Source organism: Salvelinus alpinus, chromosome 24 (genome assembly GCF_045679555.1).
Source record: "Salvelinus alpinus chromosome 24, SLU_Salpinus.1, whole genome shotgun sequence".
NCBI classification, from domain to species: domain Eukaryota; kingdom Metazoa; phylum Chordata; class Actinopteri; order Salmoniformes; family Salmonidae; genus Salvelinus; species Salvelinus alpinus.
The window spans coordinates 32,913,042-32,925,241 of record NC_092109.1 but is presented as its reverse complement, the minus strand read 5'-3'; the positions used below and the strand labels follow the sequence as shown (position 1 = coordinate 32,925,241).

At 45.9% G+C, this 12,200-nt stretch overlaps 1 protein-coding gene across 5 annotated transcripts in view; it reads right to left on the bottom strand.

Annotated features, from left to right (window-relative positions):
• nrxn2a (neurexin 2a) overlaps positions 1–12,200 on the bottom strand; it is a 307,444-nt gene that overhangs the window by 294,533 nt on the left and 711 nt on the right. The window lies entirely within an intron of this gene.

Genomic DNA, 12,200 nt, shown 5'->3' with positions numbered 1-12,200 from the left:
ATCTACACATGTTGGTACTTCTGAAAAGGAGGCCCTTGGTCCCACGTGGTATCTCTACACAGACGACAGGGCCTGGGTGGACTGACACTTAAAACGTGTCTGGGGAAAAGATCTAAAAGATCTAAGTGGAAGTCAAGAATTAGAACGTAGACTTGGCTCTGCATAAACACACATCAGATGTCTTCTAGAGGAGCCCGTAAGCAGATGCTGCAAAACAGCCAGCTTATTACAGCAGCGATTTCAGTTGAGTCTTCTTGGGTATGACGCTACAAGCTTGGCACACCTGAATTTGGGGAGATTCTCCCATTCTTCTCTGCAGATCCTTTCAAACTCTGTCAGGTTGGATGGGGAGCGTTGCTGCACAACTATTTTCAGGTCTCTTCAGAGATGTTAGATCGGGTTCAAGTCCGGCTCTGGCTGGGCCATTCAAGGTCATTAAGAGACTTGTCCCGAAGCCACTCATGCGTTGTCTTGGCTGTGTGCTTAGGGTAGTTGCCCTGTTGGAAGGTTGAACCGTCGCCCCAGTCTGAGGTCCTGAGCGTCCTGGAGCAGGTTTTCATCAAGGAGCTCTCTGTACTTTGCTCCATTCATCTTTGCCTCGATCCTGACTAGTCTCCCAGTCCCTGTTAATGAAAAACATACCCACAGCATTATGCTGCCACCACCATGCTTCACAGTAGGGATGGTGCCATGTTTCCTCCAGACGTGACGCTTGGCATTCAGGCTAAAGAGTTCAATCTTGGTTTCTCATGGTCTGAGAGTCTTTAGGTGCCTTTTGGCAAACTCCATGCGGGCTGTGATGTGCCTTTTACTGAGGAGTTTCTTCCGTCTGGCCACTCTACCATAAAGGCCTGATTGGTGGAGTGCTGCAGAGATGGTTGTCCTTCTGAAAGTTTCTCCCATCTCCACAGAGGAACTCTAGAGCTCTGTCAGAGTGACCATCGGATTCTTGGTCACCTCCCTGACCAAGGCCCTTCTCCCCCGATTGCTCAGTTTGGCCAGGCGGCCAGCTCCAGGAAGAGTCTTGGTGGTTCCAAACTTCATCCATTTAAGAATGATGGAGGCCACTGTGTTCTTGGGGACCTTCAATGCTGAAGAAAATGTTGGTACCATTCCCCAGATATATGCCTCGACACAATCCTGTCTCGGAGCTTGCAACCTCATGGCTTGGTTTTGCTCTGACATGAACTGTCAACGGTGGGACCTCATATAGACAGCTGTGTGCCTTTCCAAATCATGTCCAATCAATTGTATTCACCACAGGTGGACTCCAATCAAGTTGAAGAAACATCTCACGGATGATTGATGGAAACAGGATGCACCTGAGCTCAATTGAGTCTCATAGCAAAGGGTCTGAATACTTATGTAAGTAAGGTATTTCTGTTTTGTTTTTTTTATACATTTGCTTTGTCATGATAGGGTATTGTGTGTAGATTGCTTAGGATTTATATATTTATCAATTTTAGAATAAGCCTGTAACGTTACAAAATGTGGAACAAGTCAAGGGTTCTGAATACTTTCCAAAGGAGATGTATGTGTGCTTGTTAATGGTATAGCCCAGGGTTTCCCCTATATTCATTCATATGGTTGCCACCGCTGCAGAAAATATGTCATTCTTTATATATACAGTATATATATATATATATTTATATATACAGTATATATATACACTGCTCAAAAAAATAAAGGGAACACTTAAACAACACAATGTAACTCCAATTCAATCACACTTCTGTGAAATCAAACTGTCCACTTAGGAAGCAACACTGATTGACAATAAATTTCACATGCTGTTGTGCAAATGGAATAGACAAAAGGTGGAAATTATAGGCAATTAGCAAGACACCCCCAATAAAGGAGTGGTTCTGCAGGTGGTGACCACAGACCACTTCTCAGTTCCTATGCTTCCTGGCTGATGTTTTGGTCACTTTTGAATGCTGGCGGTGCTTTCACTCTAGTGGTAGCATGAGACGGAGTCTACAACCCACACAAGTGGCTCAGGTAGTGCAGCTCATCCAGGATGGCACATCAATGCGAGCTGTGGCAAGAAGGTTTGCTGTGTCTGTCAGCGTAGTGTCCAGAGCATGGAGGCGCTACCAGGAGACAAGCCAGTACATCAGGAGACGTGGAGGAGGCCGTAGGAGGGCAACAACACAGCAGCAGGACCGCTACCTCCGCCTTTGTGCAAGGAGGAGCACTGCCAGAGCCCTGCAAAATGACCTCCAGCAGGCCACAAATGTGCATGTGTCAGCATATGGTCTCACAAGGGGTCTGAGGATCTCATCTCGGTACCTAATGGCAGTCAGGCTACCTCTGGCGAGCACATGGAGGGCTGTGCGGCCCCCCCAAAGAAATGCCACCCCACACCATGACTGACCCACCGCCAAACCGGTCATGCTGGAGGATGTTGCAGGCAGCAGAACGTTCTCCACGGCGTCTCCAGACTCTGTCACGTCTGTCACATGTGCTCATGTGCTCAGTGTGAACCTGCTTTCATCTGTGAAGAGCACAGGGCGCCAGTGGCGAATTTGCCAATCTTGGTGTTCTCTGGCAAATGCCAAACGTCCTGCACGGTGTTGGGCTGTAAGCACAACCCCCACCTGTGGACGTCGGGCCCTCATACCACCCTCATGGAGTCTGTTTCTGACCGTTTGAGCAGACACGTGCACATTTGTGGCCTGCTGGAGGTCATTTTGCAGGGCTCTGGCAGTGCTCCTCCTTGCACAAAGGCGGAGGTAGCGGTCCTGCTGCTGGGTTGTTGCCCTCCTACGGCCTCTCCTGGTAGCGCCTCCATGCTCTGGACACTACGCTGACAGACACAGCAAACCTTCTTGCCACAGCTCGCATTGATGTGCCATCCTGGATGAGCTGCACTACCTGAGCCACTTGTGTGGGTTGTAGACTCCGTCTCATGCTACCACTAGAGTGAAAGCACCGCCAGCATTCAAAAGTGACCAAAACATCAGCCAGGAAGCATAGAAACTGAGAAGTGGTCTGTGGTCACCACCTGCAGAACCACTCCTTTATTGGGGGTGTCTTGCTAATTGCCTATAATTTCCACCTTTTGTCTATTCCATTTGCACAACAGCATGTGAAATTTATTGTCAATCAGTGTTGCTTCCTAAGTGGACAGTTTGATTTCACAGAAGTGTGATTGACTTGGAGTTACATTGTGTTGTTTAAGTGTTCCCTTTATTTTTTTGAGCAGTGTATATATATTTCTGCCGACACCGCTTTTAAATGGATAGTCGTTGGCTCAATGACTGACAGTCTATGGGAACAGCTAGCATGTCATTGTGCTAACACTAGCAGCAATGCAACCCCTCCCCACTACCCTTGCCACCAGTGCTGAAAGAAATCATAGGAGAAACGATGTATAGACTATGTTGTTTGTGTGTGGTTGGTGTATTGTGTGAGTGTTTGCGTGATTACTGTGTGTGTGTGTGGTTGGTGTATTGTGTGAGTGTTTGCGTGATTACTGTGTGTGTGTGTGTGTGTGAGTGTGAGTGTTTGCGTGATTACTGTGTGTGTGTGTGTGCGTGTGTGTGTGTGTGTTTGCGTGTGTGTGTATTTAGAGGAGTGATAATAGTGGATGGAAAAACCAATGGAGTTCTTCAAAAACAATTTCCTCAGTCCTCCTTGGGAGGAAAAGTGTAATCATATAACCAAATGAGAGGACACAAAATGTAATACAGGGAAGACCAAGATTACAACGACTCACCAAAGGGAATTCAACCACAGACTAACTAATCAGGCTAGGCATCAACAGGGGAATTCAACCACAGACTAACTAATCAGGATCGGCATCAACAGGGAATTCAACCACAGACCAACTAATCAGGCTCGGCATCAACAGGGAATTCAACCACAGACCAACTAATCAGGCTCGGCATCAACAAGGGTAATTAAACCACAGACTAACTAATCAGGCTCGGCATCAACAAGGGTAATTAAACCACAGACTAACTAGTCAGGCTCGGCATCAACAAGGGGAATTAAACCACAGACTAACTAATCAGGCTCGGCATCAACAAGAGTAATTAAACCACAGACTAACTAATCAGGCAAGGCATCAACAAGAGTAATTAAACCACAGACTAACTAATCAGGCAAGGCATCAACAAGAGTAATTAAACCACAGACTAACTAATCAGGCAAGGCATCAACAAGAGTAATTAAACCACAGACTAACTAATCAGGCAAGGCATCAACAAGAGTAATTAAACCACAGACTAACTAATCAGGCAAGGCATCAACAAGAGTAATTAAACCACAGACTAACTAATCAGGCAAGGCATCAACAAGAGTAATTAAACCACAGACTAACTAATCAGGCAAGGCATCAACAAGAGTAATTAAACCACAGACTAACTAATCAGGCAAGGCATCAACAAGAGTAATTAAACCACAGACTAACTAATCAGGCAAGGCATCAACAAGAGTAATTAAACCACAGACTAACTAATCAGGCAAGGCATCAACAAGAGTAATTAAACCACAGACTAACTAATCAGGCAAGGCATCAACAAGAGTAATTAAACCACAGACTAACTAATCAGGCAAGGCATCAACAAGAGTAATTAAACCACAGACTAACTAATCAGGCAAGGCATCAACAAGACCAGTATCTGGCCTTTTACACCTGTATGTCCCCTCTACAATACTATCCAGATTTTAAGTAACAATCTTGTCAAACTCTGCAGTCTGGCCCTAAAACCTTTGCCTGACAACTTGAATTGACTTCCGCTCCACTGATTGCTCCATACAGTCTGAACCTGTTTGTGCTGACGTCAAAATGACATGATTCATGAGTCGTGTTAGCCAGCTCTGGTCCAACCCATCGATTTCTGGGACCAATCAGAACGGTTTGATTATGTTCACATTCGAGAAGTCGTCTGGGACGGCCTCATTGCCAACATTCCAAAGTATCCCTTTAAGTTTCAGGGAATTACAATGAATTTAAATGTGTCTTTGTTAGAGTATAACTAGCATATGTCCTACAGGACCCCATACAAAAAGAATGACCATATTTTCAGATAAAAGAGCACAGAGGTGCTACTGTACAACAGTTAATGTGACTCAGGCTCACACACAGGTAGTGAAGTCAAGCCCCATTACTGAATAACACAAGGTTACAAAGAATTCTGTAGTGCATCTTGCAGTGTTGTATTCAAACTCAGCGTTCTTACTCACACACTCCCACATAGAGGGTGTGAAGTAGTGCTCATTGGGCAGAGCTAATATTCTTTACTGTCAAAACACATCCACTAACGCAGAAGAATCATACAGAAAATTGCCATGGAGAAAATAGCTCCGATTTGCAGGTATCAGAGATCACTGCAGTGGTTCTCAGTGAAACTCAACCAAAATTGCACATCTGTCAAATTGCCACTTCAGCACCTAAGTCAGGATATGCAAATTGCCCAACTACCTGAACAAGCATTCTGAAAAGAACTGGAGTGATAATGAAATACATTCCGTGGTGTTTTTCCACAACTCTTAACAAGATTTTTTGAATTGCTGAGATTTCCTTAAAAGCATCCTCCAACGCAAAGACCATTATAAACTACAGTGCAAAGTGTAATTCCATCCTCGAAACAAACGCAACACAAAACAGGACCGTGTCAAGTTCCTAGAATGCAGAATAAACCAAATCTAACAATGAATTTGCGTGCAGCAAACAACCTAGCCTGGCTACCCATCCACATCGTTCTGGAAAAATGGACATTCCTTCTCCACGATGAGTCTGGATTTGCCTCCCTCCCCTATGATTTGTAGAACACAAAGAACATTCTGACCGTTCTGATTGGTCCCAGAATCCGATGGATTGGGCCAGAGCCGGTCTACATGATGACTTCATCAATTTTGATACTCTGATTAGTTAGATTGGTTAGAGACGATCCAATCGTTGATGAATTGGTTTTGTAGAGCGCCCCTCATTTAAACGTTACACAAACGTCTCCTAGGATGGCAGATTCAGACTGAATGTATGTAGCTATTGATATCAGAGGAATTGATTCAGGGTGAGTTGTCAGGTAAACAACCCTCATCCTGTCTCACACATCCCCTCAGAGTTCTGCACCACAACAGCAGGGGGAAACGTTTGGCTACGGCATCTTAGCCAGAATCTGAGAGCCTTGCAAGGGATTGGTGAGCAGTGACATCGATGTGCTACGGAGGATCTACATGCAGGCAGGACGACACTCGAGACAAGCTGCTTTAGAAGAGACATCCTAAGGGAGGGCAAAAGCATTTTTTGCAATGCGGCATAGGGATGGATTTTTCTGTGCGTATACTATTCCAAATCAGCATGAATCTCTCTACCAGGGGAACAGCTGCAGAGACAGACAGTGTGAATTGACATATAGGAGTGTGCTCCAGCTTTTACCAGCATGGCCCTGCTCACCAGCAGTGCCTGGGCCCCGCACAGAGCAATGTGATGGATGGACACCCAGACAGCTGCTAAACATCTCAAGATTTACACATTGCCTGATGCGTCACTCACTGACCGATTGCGCCCAAGTAAATCGCAGGTCTGGCATCAATGTGACACGATAAGCAAGAGGGACTGGGGAAGAAACAGCAGACCCTTCTTCTTCATCTTATCCCAGGTCCTTGTTTTGTAAAAGGTGAATCCTTTCTCTGCCTCCTTTCCCTTCAATCATGCTCTTCTTCTACAGAGCCATTCTCCTCCTGCTGCTTTCTGTCAGAGGAGACTGGGAGTCTTTATTGAATGATGGCTGTGTTTGGCATGGCTTTAATACATCTGATCCCTAGGGTGACTGGCCCTAACACAGTACTGATGGGTCCTTTCTAAATCTGCTTTACAGCAGCGGGCCAACATTGGTGCATTTCTGTTGGGGTTGCCATTTGTTTCCATGGACTACTAGGTGTACCTGCATAATGTATTAACCTGACAGGCTGATATCCTGTTTCATATCTCTAAGGGCATAGACTACACTGGCCACATCTTATTTAACAGCACAGTTGGAGTATTCTGCCCTCCTGTGGGTCACAGAGTAACAGTGTGTATCAGCGGACAGTTTCAACGTACCGTTTCCCAGCGTGGGAGATAAACAGAGACAGGACCACTTCCTCCACACAGTATCACCACTAGCTTCTTTGCTCCTCCGACTATTAGGTTTCCTTATCAGCCGATTACACAACTCATGGTGATGCTTGACACAGTTAACATGTAATAAACTAAAATGTGTTCACAACACCTGTGCTAAATCCATGTACAAACTGTGCCTTCCTGTATTAAACTTATGCAGCAAAAAAAAAGGTTTTCTATTCCACTGAGCCATTTACTTTATGTTCCTATTCTTATAATTGTGTTATTTCTTATTGTTGTTCCATTGTGGAGAAGGAACCTGCCAGTAAACATTTCATTGGATGGTGGGTTCCATGCGTATCCTGTACGACTATTAATGTGACTCATACAGGACTTTCCTGTGTAAACTTACTGAAAATGCAAAGTCCCTTCCAATACTCACTGCATTGGGTTATGACTTGTTATGCAAATTGGACTAGAAAGACAAACTGACTCATTACAACAGGCTGTGTGGCCAGCATATCTAACATAGCATTGTGATGTCTAGCTCTCTCTGGTTTAAGCTCATTTAAACATGGGCTATTCCCAGAGAGCCACACACTCCCACATCCAATGTGTTGCTGCATCCTGAGAACCACTAAATCTTCTGCTCTCACTCCCTCTCTCTTCTCCAGATCTCCTCTCACTCTTTCTCCTGATATCCTCCTCTCTCTCTCTCTCGCTCTTCCACAGATCTCCTCCTCTCCCTCTCTTGCTCTTCCTCTTCCTCAGATCTCCTCCTCTCTCTCTCTCTCTCTCTCGCTCTTCCACAGATCTCCTCCTCTCTCTCCCTCTTCTCCAGATCTCCCCCTCTCTCGCTCTCCCCCCTCCAGATCTCTTCCAGATCTCCTCCTCGCTCCTCCAGATCTCTTCCCTCACTCGCTCTCTCTCCTCTAGATCTCCTCCTCGCTCTCTCTCTCTCTCTCCTCCAGATCTCCTTCTCGCTCTCTCCTCCAGAACTCCCTCTCTCTCTCCTCCAGATCTCCTCCTCACTCTTTCTCTCTCCTCCAGATCTCCTCCCTCTCTCTCTCTCCTCCAGATCTCCTCCCTCGCTCTCTCTCTCTCCTCCTGACTCTCTCTCCTCCTCACTCTCTCTCTCTCTCCTCCAGATCGCCTCCCTCGCTCTCTCTCCTCCAGATATTCTCCTCTCTCATCCAGATCTCCCCCGCTCTCGCTCTCTCACTCTCTCTCACCTCCAGATCTCCTCCCATCTCTGTCCTCCAAATGTTTTCCTCTTTCCTTCAGATCTCCTCCTCTCCCCTCCAGATCTACTCTTCCTCCCTCGCTCTCCTCCAGATCTCCTCTCCTCCAAATCTCCTCCTCTCCCTCTCCTCCAGATCTCCCACTCTCTCCTCCAGATCTCCCACTCCCCCTCGCTCTCCTCCAGATCTCCTCAATCGCTCTCTCTCCTCCTTGCTCTCTCTCTCCTCCAGATGTCCTCCTCTCGCTCTCCTCCTCTCCCTCTTCGCTCTCTCTCCTCCAGATCTCCCTCGCCTCCTCGCTCTCTCTGCTCCAGATCTCCCTAGCTCTCTCTCCTCCTCGCTCTCCTCCCTCGCCATCTCTCTCCTCCAGATCTCCCCTCCCTCTCTCTCTCCTCCAGATCTCCTCCTCTCCCTCTCTCCCCCAGATCTCCTCCAGAACTCCTCCCTCGCCTCCAGATCTCCTTAATCGCTCTCTCTGCTCCAGATCTCCCTCGCTCTCTCTCCTCCTCGCTCTCCTCCCTCGCCCCCTCTCCTCCAGATCTCCTCCCTCGCCATCTCTCTCCTCCAGATATTCTCCTCTCCAGATCTCCTCCCTCACTCTCTCCTCCAGATCTCCTCTAGATTTCCTCTCCCTCCACCTCTCTCTCGCTATCTTCCTCTCTCCCCTCCAGATCTCCTCCTCTATCTTCCTCTCTCCCCTCCAGATCTCCTCCTCTCGCTTGCTCTCTCCTCCAGATCTCCTCCTCTCGCTTGCTCTCTCCTCCAGATCTCCTCCTCTCGCTTGCTCTCTCCTCCAGATCTCCTCCTCTCGCTTGCTCTCTCCTCCTCTCGCTTTCTCCTCCAGATCTCCTCCTCTCGCTATCTCCTCCAGATCTCCTCCTCTCGCTATTCTCCTCCTCTCTTCTGCTTTCTCCTCCAGATTTCCTCCTCTTGCTATTCTCCAGATCTGTTCCGTCTACGTGGCATCTAAGCAGCCTCTCAGGATTTATAACGACTTGCAGTTATTTTGGGCTGTTATTCTCTGTTTTTAATAGGTACCAATCAGATACCCTTTGTCAATCAGCTGTTAGTGCTGCTTGTTTTCTTCAGTCATTTTCAATGTTCACTCTTCCTGGATTTTAGTATTATCCTTCTGGATATAAATACAATCAATCTCAAGTGTTTCCTCAAGAAAATAGCACAGAGACCCACATGGGATTTCCACCATAATGCCTTGTATTCCACATAATGCCTTGTATTATTGTCATGTGCACATGGGAACCTACGGCATAAAGCAAATCATTCCAGTTAGTAAGCAAAGTTCAACAGAGCCAAAGCCCCAGAATGAAATACATAAAGCAGTGATCCCTGAAGGTGTAGAGAAACAAATATCTCAACAGTGACCTTTTTTCCTCTTGGTCATCCAGGGAAGCGATCTCTGTTTGGCTGTATGTACAGCTGGCATGCGGCTGAGTCACGCGTCAGGCCTGATTAAAAGCAGCAGTGCTCCCCGGGCAGGGCCCATTTCTCTGGCAGGGCCAGGAGTGCAGTGGGCCAGGGCCACCGTGCTCAGTCTGTGGACATGACCTTGGTGGGGCATGATGGAGAAGGAGACACACAAGCCAGAGTGACACATGGTGTTTATAACCCCGCCAACTCACACACACACACACACACACACACACGTCATCTCCAACTGGGCTCATCATCACCTCAAGCACAACTCCCTGTCTCCTTCACTGCATATTGACTGATATGCTTTGACTGAAACATTTCTGAAGAGAATCAAATCTACTTACAAACCAAATAGTGCTGCATTAGTTAAGTCTCTACAGCTGTCATTCAAATAATACAATTATATCAAGAATGTACATGATGAAAAAAGGCTATCCAGTAGCTTCCATAAAAATAAAAAAAAAATTGCGTAAATATATCTATTTATTTTATCCCTCAACGGGCAACAGTCTATGGCTGAGTTTCCCTCATTATAAATACAACAGAAACAGTTCCAGTGAGATGAAGGCAGCACTCTGTCGGCTGTGATGTGACAGAGAAAATAACATCAGCTCTAATGCATCACAGATCTGGAGCAGGAAGCAACCATGTTTCTTAGGACAACAGACGGTTCAATGTTCACTGCAGTAACATCCTTAGGGTGGTAAAGTAAAGACATCCAGCAGCTTTCCACATACAAACTGTTGCTTATAAATAAGCTTTGTTCAAAGGCTGGGACATACACAAGTGTGGTGCTGAAATTAGATACCATCTCACTGAGTAGAGCAGCAGTCATCTCATCTGCTTCTAGATAGAGATTAATATAACTAAGAAATCAGTGTGTTTTACTATTGTTTGGATTCACAGTATGGCAACCGAAAGAGAGACCAGTGAAAATAAGATCATTCTTTCTACCCACTCCATCATACATTCAGTTTAATAATTTAGCAGATGCTCTTATCGGGTGATTCAAACCAGAAACCTTTCGGTTACTGGCCCAACGCTCTTAAACGCTAGGCTACCTGCCATCCCTTCCCTAATAACTCATTACCATTAACATGTTGATTGCCACTGGCCATTAGACAATTACAAGGTAATCTCTGTCACGTCTACACTGTTAATTTGGTCCCTTCTCACGGCAATTAAAACACTAGCACTAGGCGAGAAGACATGTCATTAGTGGCACTGTGAGAGAGAAGGAACATGGGGGAAGGAATCCAACAGTCATCCTGGTCCTTCCAGAGCCACCTCCTCACATGCTCTATATGGAGTTGTATGACACATCCAGATGATGTGATTGTTGTGTTGTTTTTATACTCAAGCTGCCCTTCTGGTCAGGCCTCTCACCAAAAAAGAGATATGATTTTTATCTCAAGTGACAAATGGCTAAAGAAAGGATCAACACAAACAAAAATATGTAATTGATGGGAATAAGAAGCTTCCTCTGTATCCGATAGGCTACCTCCTTACTCTGTTTGAACAGGGCTGATTATCAGACAGCTGTAGGCTACCTCTTTACTCTGTTTGAACAGGGCTGATTATCAGACAGCTGTAGGCTACGTTTGACCACTAATCAGATGGTCCAGAAAGACAAAAATCAAACAAATCCTATCTGTAAGCTATTTAAACATGTAATCAGATCACCCTAGGAGGCTAATCGGTCAGTGCGCTGCAGTTCCAAGTCTGAGTGAGTGAGGCCCTGCTGCTGGATCAGTTTGACCACTGGGGTGTGAGGTGCAGGTGGGATGATGCTACATCATTAAAAAGAGAGAAAGATATTGTTTATTTCACTTTTGTTTATGATCTAGTTCACTTGCATTGGTAATGTAAACATCTGTTTCCCATGCCAATAAAGCCCATTGAATTGAGAGAGAGAGCTGTGGACAGTTGGTAATAAAGCGCATCACACTAGGACACCTCTACCGGCTGACAGTAAGGTGCCGATGGTGTGTTACCCTTAACGGGGAGCTGAGAAGATACACCACCAGAGGCCTGAATTGGCCTTATGTGTTTAAGTTCAGTTACTTCTCACAGACAGGGAGATGCCCCCAGGTGTGTGTGAGAGAGAGTCTCGCCAATGTCTGGAGCAGAAGCTTACTTCATTCCAGAGGAAACAAATGCGATGAAATGACAAAAATGGTCATGATTATACTCTACATTATTGGAGGGACTGTGTCACCTAAAGCACAGAGCACCACCTTGACAATAGTTTCGCCAAGTGTAAAACTGGCCCGTTGCCTACATCTGCTTATAGGCTACTACACGTCACTGTCTAATTCACACTATTCACTATTGCGTGATGTGAGCCAGCAAACAAGCTAAATCTGCGGGCAAGCTTGCCAAGCCATTACTACCCGCATGCAATTAAGCGACTTTATGCTCTCATAGATATATATGTCTATGAGTTTGACTGTCCTCTCCCCTCAATTGAT